Genomic DNA, 12478 nt, shown 5'->3' with positions numbered 1-12478 from the left:
ACCTGCGTGCCAGTACCTGGGCCACCTCGGAAAGGCTCAATGGTGCCAGAGGCTGCAAGGACTGGCAGTTCCCTCAACTCACTTTACCTCTGACCTGGCCATGCAGACAAGCAAATGGACTGCAGGGACAGTGCATGGGGGAAAGGGAGAGAGACTGGCTTAAAAGACGTTTGCTTTGCTGTGTGAGAAGCCACTGCCTGCACACAGAACAGGCAAGGAGAAGGTGGATGGAAAATCCAGCTGTGCCCCACAAGGACATACAGCAAAGGCACAAGGTGGAGCAAAAAGCAGCTCTGCTGTGTTCTGCTAGGAGTAAGACGCCTGTAAAGAAGAACTGGCTCAACAACCAGAGTTTCCTATTTCATCACCACCACTTTCCTGAATGTTCCTTTAATGAGGAAGAAGACTGATCCCACAGCCTTGGATCAAGGGAGGCCTCCACATGGAAATAGAGGCAGCCCCACCACGGCTCCAGTGGATAGCAGCCATGAAGTCTGTCCCACGGTTACTTCCTAAGTGGCTCCAGGGAGAATCTGTGTCCTGACAGATGTAACAGAACTCCAAAAGAACACAATACATTTCCCCCAAAGGCTTGTTTCAAAGTACTGAGTCTGGCACTTTTCAAAGGGAAAGGTCACCAGGATTTGTTGGCATCAAACCGTGTGTGTTCAGGACTGCTGCAGGGGTAAACCTACACAGCAGCTTCACTGACTTGCATGTCATTGCCAGGAAAATGAATTTCCTGATAAAATAATTTGCTGCTGGTTATCACAGCTAATGATTGTAAGTGTTAGAAGACAGCTTCTTGGTTATCATCTCAGAAACATGCCTCGCAGCCTCCTGCCATGTTTACCACTTGAGTTCCTTGCCTGCGTTAACGATAAGGCCATGCTGTCACTCAGGCATGTGGCACTTAGAGGTTTCTGCACAGGGATGCCAAGCAAGCTGAGACTCTGATGTGCTGCAGAAGTGACTTACCTAACCACTAGAAAAATGGCTTAGATTTTGCCTGAGCCCCAGCCTCTTGCTGTTGCTAAGTAAAGGGCTTGGCTCCTGGCTCAGCTGTGTACCTTTGGGTGCTCTGACACAGACTTCAAAAGCAGCCTGGATCCCAGCTCCCAGGGGCCCCAGATAACAAGCTTGTTAAAGGTGTGTGGATTTCCACGCGCTGGTGTCTCCCCCTGAGCGCCTGTGTTCCTGGCAAAGCCTTTACAGATCATTAAATGCAGATGGCTGCCACAAACCAGGGCCTTGTATTATTATCCCAAGCATTGTCACTTGCTCCAGGAAGGCATCTCAGACCAAAGAGGGGATTCACCAGTTTCCAATCCCCTGGAATAAACTGCCCTCCCAAAAGACTGTGTGGATAAACTCAAGCTTCCCACACCACTGTCACCCTGAAAAGGAAAGCCAAGTCCTGCTGGCAGTGCCCAGCAGTCATTTATTATTCCAGCCCATGCTTGGGCTCCTTGGTTAACGTCACCATGGGCACTGATGCCACTCTATGCTCAGCTGCATGGTCCTGCTCTGACCCTGCTCCCCACACCTGCTCCTTGCATCAGGAGGAAGTAGGAAGACAAGGGCTGGCTGTGCATCCTCTGCCGTCTGCAGCTGCCCCGCAATGGCCTGCTTGTGTGCACCCTGTGCTTCTGGGACTAATCAAAACATCCTCTCCTAAAGGCCCCTCTCCAGAGCCTCCCCATAAGCTGCTAATTTATTGCTGAGGAGGAGGATAATTTCTTCCTCACCATGCATGTGAGCCTCTTTCTCACCCTCAGCCTAAGCGGCGGTTTTGCAAGCCATGGCTCTATGGGCAGCAATACGAAAGGTAAGACACAAATGCCAACCTGCCTGCAGTCCTTGCCAGCTAACACAGGCAGCTACTTCATCTCTTGCCACTCCAACAGGAAAGATTGTAGGGATTCCCCTTCACCTGGAGTGTCTGTATTCAGCCAGCTCTGCCTCTGGACTTCCAAGAAAAGGAGTTCCCTCTGCACACGTGTCGTATGAGTCGGAATGCCTCACTCCAGATGCCACCCAACCTCACTCTGGTGGATCTGAAGGTCTTGCCTTGTCGCTGCTGTAATTTACTGAAACCAGGTTCACAACAGGAAGGCTGTGAGGGCTGCAATCAGTGGGAGGGACCCCTCAGGCCTGCTTAGTTATTCAGCAGGGCTTTCCACGCACCGGCATGAAAGAGGGATGGGTGATGCAGCAGTGCTCTCCTAAGTGAGGGAGCAGAAGACATACCCAAAGTGGTTTGTGCCCCATTCCAGCTCCACACACTGAGCTCACCTGTGGTGTGGACACAGCCTCACATTTCTGAGCAGGTGGGAGGCTGAACTTTGAGGAGAATTCATCGTGACAGTCACCACAGCTGAGCAGGAACAGCTGCAGCAAGTCCTGCTCTGCTCTCACTCGTGGAAAATGTGCCACTGGGTCAGGAGGGACTCGCAAAGTAGCTTGCAGCTGGCTGGCTCTCAGAAGCTGCTGAAGTGGGATCTGAGCAGGTAGGTCTTCTTACCTCCCACCCTTCTCTCTCTGAAACATATGCAGCTAGCTGCTGTCCTCCCTGGAAACCTGGTGCTTCTGGAATTCCATTCACTAGCACTGCTTCTGCATCTTCCCAGGAGCAGTGAGAAATCTGGGAGCAGAGATGTAAAACCCAGAGGGTGGAGAGCCTCTAGAGCCACAGCTAACTGCTCCAGAGCAGGACCTGGGTGAATACGAGGCTCTTCAGAACAGAAGGAAAACTTCCTGAGGGAAAGGGGAGGATGTGGAGACAAGATGCCTCAGTGCCTGAGCAGCGCGTTGGCAGGTCCCCTGCCAGTACAAGGACTTAAAAGCTTTCTGCCAGCTGCACCAACCGTGCAGAAACTCACATTAAATGTTACTGCAGCTCAATGAGCACAGTCCTGCAGACAGTTAGCAGAGGAGGGGGCAGGGGCTTGGAATAAGCAAACAGGCTTTAATGACACATTAATCTCAGGGAGAGTCCAGAATGCTTCCTAATACAGACAGGAGACAGGAAGAGCTGGTTCCTGTTAGTGCCTGTGTAAGGGAGGGAAATGCTCCCGGTGGCAGCTCCCAGGAGCTGCCAGTGAAGCCATGTCTGTAGGATACAGGCTTGGGCCACCAGGACTGAGCTGAGCCAGCAGCAGTGTCCCTTCTCTGTGCCCTCTTCTCCTTCCTCCCAACACAGACCTGGGGGAGTGTGACCTAAGCCCAGCGCAGGAGCAGTTCAGAAAGAGGCAAGTATCTTCTTATCTCTGTTCCACTTCTACCACCAAAGATTCAGAGATTAACCACGAGAGCTTCACAGGCTCAGAGGCTCATGAATGGCAATCTCCCAAGGGACAGCAAGGGGCTGCCATCTGGCAAAGGATACCAGCATTTAAGGCAATTGCTCCCAGTTCCTCACTGCATCCCTCACCTCTTAGCCAGGCTGAGATGCTCCTGGAGCTAACTGCAGCACTGAGACCTGTTAAACCACAAACCTGAAGGAAACCTTTGTGGCTCTGCTATTTGTTCTTCCAGCTTTCCTGGGGCAAGCTACATTGTCTGCTTCCGGACTGCTCTCAGACCCCATCTGCCACCCTTTCACAACATGCCCTGTCCCAAAGCCTTCTGAGAGCCACCTCCACAAGCAAAGACAGGCTGTTCTCACACAGACATCTGTAAGCTAATTCTCAAAGAGATTCACTCCACTGCCCTACACTGAAGCGGAACTGTGCCTGGCCCTCTGGAAACCAGACCCACTTGGCTGAGACAGAGACCAAAATCACTTGCAGGCTTCCCCCATATAAACTGGGGGAGCAGAAATGCAAACAGGACCAGGATCTGTAACATAACTGAATAGATGGGATGTAGGCAGGTGGTGGAGATGCAGGCATGAGTTCAGTTGCCAAGATTCAAATTCAGAAAGAGTGATCTCCCCCACAACACATCAGAAATACAGGAGGAATACAAGAAACAGCAAGGAGTCTGTCAAAGAAATGTCACCACAGCCTTAACTTAATCTGCCTCTACCTCTTCCAGGGCTGATCTCTATTAGGGGAATCTAAATGAAGTCCAAGGCTTTCCTATACCATTTACAGAGGAACCTACACTGTGAGCTCTGCAGCCAGTGCAAGGTAACTTTCACCAAAGAATTGCTTCCATGTAGCAGATTTACAGGAATGAAGCTTCTTTTCTTCAGCTTAAGCAGTGCCACAGGGGATGAAACATTTACCTGCTGATATATCTTGTTTCCAGTTGTCATAGGCTGGTGTTTTACAGCTCCTTACAAGGCTGCCGTTTCTGCCATGCTCTCTGCACAAGTATATTGACACCTGTGACAGGAGTGAAATGGACCAAAGAACACCACAGGCCACAGCTCAGTTGCCCACTTCTGCCCCATGTGAGGTGCTGAGATGCAGGCGTTAGGATTGGGAGAAAGAGGAGGAGTGGCCTGGGAAGTAGAATTCCTTTTGGATGTGTTAAAACCATGGCTCAAAGCACACACATCAGTCCGAGACACTCCACTGACAGACACGCCCGTGGATTTGGCACTCGGCGAGTCCAAGGCGCCGACAAGTGCCCAGGGGCTCCGGAAGAACCGCAGATTGCCATGGCTGACCTGGAGCCTGGGAACTGCAGCTGCTGGCAGGGAGCACCAGAAGCAGCAGCTTTCTACATGGTTCAAGGACTAGCTCAAGCTTTCCAGCAGCACAGATTTAGCTTCCCAAAGAAGCTGCTGTCTATACTGCCCAGGCTCACAGCCCCCAGCTCGAATGGAAGCCGCTGGTTCACTGAGTCACTTGCATGCTCTTGGGGGCATCGCCACCTTTCCATTGCAGCTCAGCCATAAAAACTGGCTTGGAGATTAAACTTGGCACATGAGTTGTTAGTCCAAGGGTGTGCTAGGTAGGAGGTGACAAGAAGGAGGTGGCAGAGGAAATATGGAGACAAAGGATGTGGCCATATTCGCTTTGCAGGGGTGCCCTGGGCTTTTCTCGGGTGCTGAAAATGCCCTGTTGGGCTCTAGTGCAAATCTGAGTTTGCAGCTCCATCTTCTTCAGGAGTTAATTTGCTTGTTAAAAGGAGGAACAAAAGGACAAACGATTTGATTCAGAGAATCAAGTATGCAGCATGTTCAGCAGCACCCCGAGCAGCAGAAAGGATTAGGTGTTGTTTTGGTTTTCTCCCAGATTGCCTCCACAGACCTTAACACAAACCTCAGAAGCAATTCACTATCGGCTCCTGGGTGTTTAGCCGAGCCAAGAAACAAGTCAACATCGAGCACATCCCTCCAGGAGCAAAGAGCACTTTGCATTTGTGCATCATATCAGCTTCTATCAGAGGCTGCATAAACCCTTTGCAAACACCTATCAGATCCAATTCCCTTCCTCCTCTAGGGAGGCAGGTCGGATTATATGCAAGTTTACAAATGAATTAAGCAAGGCTCCACAGTTGAGCTCCTGCTCTGCTGCAATTCAGCCACTTACTTTTGCTATTTTTAACAGAAGCTAAACCAGCAAGTTACAACTGATGTTAGGTTTTAGCTGCCATTTTGGGGAGCAAATACAACTCCAGTTAGCAGCGACACAAATTGGGTCCCCAAAACCTGTGGCATCCTAAAGATGGACCCAACTCTTTCCAATCCTCTGCTTTGGTTACCAGATGCCCCTGCTCCTCCCATGCTCACTGTCATAAAATGCAGAGATGTTCACACCCAGCAGAAGCCTGGGATGCTAACACAGGAATTTCCTGCTCTGCTAGTGGTCTGCCTGCAAACACAGGTCCTTTAAGAACATAAGAGGGCAGGGGAAACAAGGATGCTGTGATGCATTTTGTAGATAGGCTGGGAAAGAAACAATGTAGTGAGCCAAATGATGCTGGAGATGAAAGTGCCAGTTTAATGTAGGGCATTGGTATTATTTATTAAACAGATCTCACCACACAGAGAAGAAGAAACAGACTCTGTGACTTGCCGGCCCAACATCAGAGAGCCAGGTGAGCTAGAGATCTCCCAGAACCCTATCTTGTGCTCAGGTCAAAGGAATTTCTGTTATACAAAACACAAGAACACCTGTGGCAGCATCATACAGGATGCCCTGAAGCCCATACAAGCACGTCCACAGTCATCCTCACAGGCAGATCCTGGGCTTACATTCCCAGCAGCGAATCCAAAGTGATTTCACCACCCCCCATGAAGCAATAGCATCCACACCCTGAAGTCCAGGCAGAAAAATTATTCTAGCTCTGACTCTCCCCGACAAAGAAGCAGAGAGTCAAGGCCAGCAGCAGTTTAAGAAGCAGACGATTGCTATGTCTTTCACTCCCTGCAAACACATTGGCCTCCCCCCTTCTCCACTATTTATGTAACATGAACTGTCTTTCATTCAGGAGGAGCTGTTCTCTATTAACAGAGCTTGGCAAAGATCAGGAATTAACTGTGCCAGCTTTCAAGCCTGCTGCCTTAAGGCAGATGGCAGGGGAAGCATCCCAGCCTCCTTCCCCAAGCAAGCAGAGATAACTCAAAAAAGGAGGAGAAAAGGGTCAGGTAAAGCCCTGATTTCAGTGCAGGAGGCAGCCTGTGTCTGTGTACCCTGCTCTACTATGGGCAAGCAACGACTGCTGCACTGCCAGGATCTGCAGGCTGAGAGCAAAGGCACAGCTTTCCCTGGAAGTTTTATACTTCCCAAGGTACAAGAAAGAGGAGACGCTCTGCTCCTCCGGCACAGTGCTGCTGCTCTGGTCAAAAGACCATGCTGCTGTAGTGAGCACTGAGCTGCCACCTTTATGGGAGAGCAAATCCCTCTGGGTCAGCTGCAAGAACAGGATCCCCACAGCTGCAGCAGACACACAGCACAAAGCGAGAGCTGTGGCTGCAGACCATCCTCTGCTTCCAACAGCAGAAGACAGCTGCCTTGCTGTCCCCAGCACAGCAGGTCTCCAAGGAGCAGCGCCAGTGCCCGGGCTTCAGTTCAGGGATCACAGTCAGTCCCTGGCAGGAACAGGCACAGGTGGACTCCTGAGCTGTGAAGTTCTGGGGGTCGAGGTTTGGTGAAACCCATCTGACACGCGAGTGCTTTGCTCCTGCAAAAGGAGGGCAGCATTCCCAGCTCCAGGCAGCCAAAATTCAGCCTGGGAAGCTTCTTTTGCCAAACTCTCAGTGTCTGTATTTTCTCCCACAATAGTGTGACAGTCCACTTAGCAATCTCTTCTGGGTTTCAGCCCTACAAAAGCATCACTCAGCAGCAGTGCTGAGACCTCAGAAAACTTCTCTCACGGTGCTGCAGAGGACAGTTAATGGCAGTATGACAGGCAAGAGGGTCATAAATACTATTTCTCTGGGTGCTAATTCAAGGCCTTTGTTTGCAGCTCAAGCCTGAAGCACACTGCCATCAATGGGGCAATTCACAAACTCACAGCTAAACCCACACTGAAACATATCCTGGACTAAGGTCAGCAGAAAGTCTCTTGCTGACTTCACCTGCAGCTGGATTAAGCACTTAACTCTTGCATTGTCCCCTCCAGGCTGCTGAATTATTCGTTAAAGGCCAGACACTGCAATCCATAGGCATCCTGTGCCTGATCTGTCCTTTAAACTGACTTGCATTAGTCTGAGTCATAGGCATCACAGCACCTTACTCTTTAAACAGTCAGAACAGAGGTGTTCAAGACTTAAGCTGCTTCTCTGCGAGAGGACAGGAGGCAGGATCCAGCCCTCAGAACAGGCCAGAATTCAGAGAAATTCCAGCCTGGTCAAGCTGCACCATGAAGAATGAGCCCCAGTAAATCTGTGTGAAATGAGTCATTTAAAGAGATAGCCTCCTCTGTGGCATCGCAGGGGAGGCATAAGGGAGCGCCTGAAACTAATCTTTGGTTCTTCAAATTCATCACAAAGTCTGGAAGTGCATTCCCCTGCCCCTGGCCACACACTGGCAGCGCTGGGCGGCACCTCCTGAGGACCCTTTCCTCTGTGTGCAGGGGGAAGCAGGGAGGTGTGGGACGTGTTCTGCTCCTCTGGGCTGGCACAGAACGAACAGAAAGCGGGCAGACTGCGTGTCACCAAGGGGGTAACACCTACCCACACTTACCAGCAACTTCTTCCTCTGCCAGCCCTGAGACTTCCAACAACCAAGCCTCCCAGATCACTTTCCTGGCTCTGATCCTGAAATCCCCTGAGGCTACTTAAACGGCAGATAAACTCACATCCCAGAGAGCCGACTGCTGAGCACCTTTCATTACTGAGCCCAAATCCAGCCAGATCCTTTTAAACAAACAGTGAACTGGAGGATAAGTGGAAGGAGAAATCGTTTGCACTACATTGAGAAATGTGATTGGGGGGGAGGGGGGTTTAGAACGAATTCGTCTGCTCAGTTCTCATTTATTTCGGTGCTTGATAAGATTAGAGGATTAAAGCAACTGTATGCTAAACGCTTTGTGCTAAAGAGGGTCTTGCCAGGATTTGCTGCATGTTGGCATGCAGAGACCACGGCAGCATCACCCAGAGGCCCTGGGACTTGCAGAAGGACCCACTCGAACTTCAGAAATTAAAATCACAGCTTATCCAGATTTTCCACTTGCCCTCAGGGTGTGATCCCTCTCCAGTCCCAGTCAAGCTTACTAAGGACTTGTACCCAAAAGGCAGATCTTTGTATGAGCAGCACTTCTGTCAGAGTGCTGGGATCACAAGGGGGGTTCAGATGTGTTGTGTTTTTTCTGGATGCAAAAAGGCTACCACCAAAACGAGAACCTCTGTGCCACGCCGAAGCACATGGCCTGGTGCTGTGCAGGCCCACGCACACGGGAGGGCCACCCCCACAGCCCCTGCACAGCACACCTCGGGAAAAATGCTCCCACGCTTCAGACGTGACGGACACAGAAGTGGTTACTTCTCTTGTAACTTAACCACTGCTTCTATTGGCCTGACAAAGGCATTTGTGATGTTTAATTCACTGCTGCTGAAAAGGCAGAAGCTCTGGGGAGGCATGGCTGAGGAGGCAGTAGGTACTGAGAGAATTTCTAGTACCCAAAGGCATTCTTCCCAAACACCTGAGAACTAACAGGTTTCACCAGTGTGAAATCCTCCCTGTGTCCCCGAATTACACAGCGCCACTCAGATACTGTCACCCTGGCTCCCTGCAAGTGCCTTCGTGCACTGCCGTGAAGAGACAGCATGTCAACAAGGGTATTTGTCAGCAGAGCTAAGAACTCCAGCGTATAGCCTGGGCAGGCAATCTAGATGGAGTGTCAGTGACTTCCGAGGCTGGATTTGGCCTTGCACACTGTGAGGGTGACAGGACACTGGAACAGGCTGCCCAGGGGGGTTGTGCAGTCTCCCTCTCTGCGATATTCAAAGCCCACCTGGATGTGTTCCTGTGTGACCTGGTCTAGGTGATCCTGCTCTGGCAGGGGGGGTTGGACTGGATGAGCTTTGGAGGTCTCTTCCAGCCCCTGACATTCTGTGATGGTGTGTGACTGGAACGATGCTGATGCCACTTCCCAAACACCAGCCTGGCTCTCACATATTATGCTGTCACATATTGCTCTGGGTCATGTGTCCCTTCGCCTTTCCTCATGTGTGTCTAGGTGAAATGGTCACAAACACTCATGGCTGGATTCCCCTTCAATCATTTTTCTATTAGATGAGCATCCTCCTTCTGTAGTGGAGTATTTTCCTCATGGGAATAGAGGAGGTATTCACAGGGGGAGCTGGAAGAAAGGCAGAAGAGATCTTTTATCATATTAAGTACTTCCATTCCATCTTTGTTGTCTTTTTCACCAGCTCAGCTCTGTTTTATTCCAGGCTTAGGGAATCGAACTATAAGGCTCCAAAGGGGTAAAGAGACTGGCTTGATGAGGCTAACCTCTGAAGATGCATCCAGGATGATAAAAGCCACGCAGCTACTGAAACATCTCCCTTCAATACAGTTATTGTGTTGCTAGGTTTCCATCTAGACACACAGCCTAAAAGAACAATCAAAGGAAGCTCATGCTGTGGATAATATCTTTATCAACATTTCACAAGGTTGTTGGGGAAGAAGACGGAAAAGATGTTGTCCCTGAGCAAAGTTTTACTGGTGAGAACAGAAAGCCAGTTTCAAAAGTTCACCCAAAATGTGCATGGCAACCCCCCCAAGCTCTTAGGATAGCTGATGTTGTGTGTCTAAGTGTGTGGCTCTGTGAGCAGAAAGTGTGCTATTCTGTCATCTCAACTGTAAAAGTACTTCTCTTCCAACACACAGGTCCTCATCCCACTGGAGTCGTGTCTTGCAGCTGCAGAAGAGCGCAGGCATCAGCTTTGCTTTAAAGGAACTTCTTTGCATGTTACAGCAAACCCTGACAGACTCTGCACAGCTGTCAAAATGCTACCTTAATATTGCATAAGCTGAGGCTGCTAACCAGCAGGCTGTGTGCTTGTGCATACCACAAAAGGGCAAGAGGCAGAGGGCAAGGCAGATGTCAAGTCCTGCATGCCTGAGGGCCTGCCATATTCGAATGACTCCATCTGTCCTAGAGGTTTTCACCAATACTCAGCTCCCAGCAGCTCCCATCCCATCCTCCAGTGCTGTGAAATACTGGGCAGTGGAAACCCGACCCCCTCTTTTGGTTTGGTTGTCACACCACCAAACAGGAAAGAACACAGAAGAGTTCATTTCTGCAGGGCATGCATGGCTTTGGAGACCACCAGAACTGGGCTGCAGTTGGGATGTTGCTAAGCAATGTAATGTCCTTACTAAGTGACCCAGAGGCTTTAGGCAGGAAAAAAACAATTTCTACACAAGGCAGAACAAACCAGGGAGGTTATCTTACATGTGCTAGCTACGTGACTTTGCATCCACACAAACGCCTGACACCAGCTGCTGTCCGTGATGAGGGCCCTGCCTGGCTGGACCTGCTTACATCCCTGAGCATGAAGCAGGGCTCTCCACTCCGAGGGGAAACTGGAAACCCTCCATGAGGCCAGGAACACAAAGCTGCTCGGTTCTGGCACCCAACTTTTCCCCCAGGAGGGCAGCCCTGCTGCAGGCACAGCTCGATCAGCTCATTATAGAGGCAGCCTCCCGGGAACCGCTCTGGTTGTGCATATTCATGAACCCCCAGAGCTCCCAGGGAGAGTTGGCTAAACACACAGCCCAGGGACTCCTCCGGTGCACCCGCAGCAAAAAATAAAATACAAACAAGGGTGCGGGGGTGGAGGGCTTAAAAAAAAGTAAACTGAGGAGAGAGAGGATGAGGAACGACATGAGAGAGGAGAAAGCGGATGGGAAGCAAAAGGATCTGGAGGAATGGGATGGGGCAGAGGAGCAGGGGGTGGAGAGTGAGTACATGGGGAGTGAAGGCATGGGTAGGTAGAGGATGGAGAAGAGAAGCGAGGGGATGGGGAATGAAGAATGCAGAGCGAGGGGATAGGCATGGGGAGCGAGAGGATGGAGAGGGAGAGCGAAGGGAAAGAGGGGCAAGAGGAAGCTGTGTCGTCCTCTTCGCATCGCCTGCCGCACCGGGACCCGGGGCGACCTTCGCAGGCGGAACCGATCGTCGGGCTCCAGGAGACTGTTCAACGGAAGGCAGCCGTGCCCAGCACCACCCCCCATGCCCCTTGCCGGATCGCACCGCCGGAGCGCAGTACTCACCTCCGCCCGGGCCGGGCAAGCAGCAGCCGGGGGCTCGCAGCGCTGCCGGCCCACAGCCGGGTAGCGCGGTGCCGAGTGCCCGCGCAGCAGCGCCGAGCACCGCTCCTGCTCCCCGCAGCCCTCACCCGGCTGCCCGCCACCGCCGCCGCTGCCTTTTAACGTCGCTCCGCCGTGCGCCGCGGCCGCCTGCTCAGCGCGGCCCGCCGGCCCCCGGGGGCGGAGGAGCGGGCGGGCAGCCAGCAGCCCCCGCCGCTGCCTTTGAGGAGCCGAGCTCCGGCTGCCGGCCGCTGCCGTCCCGCCGGGCTGGGGGCAGTGCTGCGGCCGCGTTATAAACCCTGCCCCCGGTGCGGCACCCCCGCCGCGCCGGCCCCGCCGAGCCAGCCCCGCCGCGGGGCCCGGCCCCGAGCGGAAGAGCGGCCGCCTCCGCCCGGCGTGCGGGGCGTGGGGCGCCGGGGAACGGCCCCCGAGTGAGCCCTGCCCGGGTAGGAACGGGGAGAGGTTGCGGGGCCGGGAGTGCTCGGAGCCAGCCTGGGAAGAGGAAGCCCAGGACTGGCTCACAGAGCAATGCCCGGTGTGGCGGGTTGTGGAGCTGAGTGCGGCTCTGCAAGCGCTGCCGGCACCTCGGTACCGGGCGGATCTTGCAACAGGAACCGTCAGAAAGTTTTGCAGCATCTGGCCAGTGCCACAGTGCACCCCGGTAAGGGCCAGGGCTCGGGAAAGGACTTCGGGCGTCCTGCTGGCACTGCCATTGCTGAGCGCTCCACACAGGAACCATCTACGTGCACTGAGTGGCAGAGGGGTGCAGCAGCACCCCCTGAATTAGGTAGGAAGCATTGAATGGGAGGTGGCAAGGC

General features: G+C 52.5%; 1 protein-coding gene across 3 annotated transcripts in view; it reads right to left on the bottom strand.

Annotated features, from left to right (window-relative positions):
• DISP3 (dispatched RND transporter family member 3) overlaps positions 1–12478 on the bottom strand; it is a 100356-nt gene that overhangs the window by 27977 nt on the left and 59901 nt on the right. For 2 of the 3 annotated variants that reach the window (XM_064171695.1, XM_064171697.1), the window contains exon 1: positions 11625–11900. The exons of the other annotated variant lie outside the window; for it this stretch is intronic. The gene's annotated coding sequence lies outside the window, so the exon portion shown is untranslated. Of the gene's footprint in view, positions 1–11624; positions 11901–12478 lie in introns of those variants that run through there. 3 annotated transcript variants of the gene reach the window in all.

The sequence above is a fragment of the Pogoniulus pusillus genome, chromosome 36 (genome assembly GCF_015220805.1).
Source record: "Pogoniulus pusillus isolate bPogPus1 chromosome 36, bPogPus1.pri, whole genome shotgun sequence".
Lineage (NCBI taxonomy): Eukaryota > Metazoa > Chordata > Aves > Piciformes > Lybiidae > Pogoniulus > Pogoniulus pusillus.
This window is presented reverse-complemented; position numbering and strand designations above follow the sequence as displayed.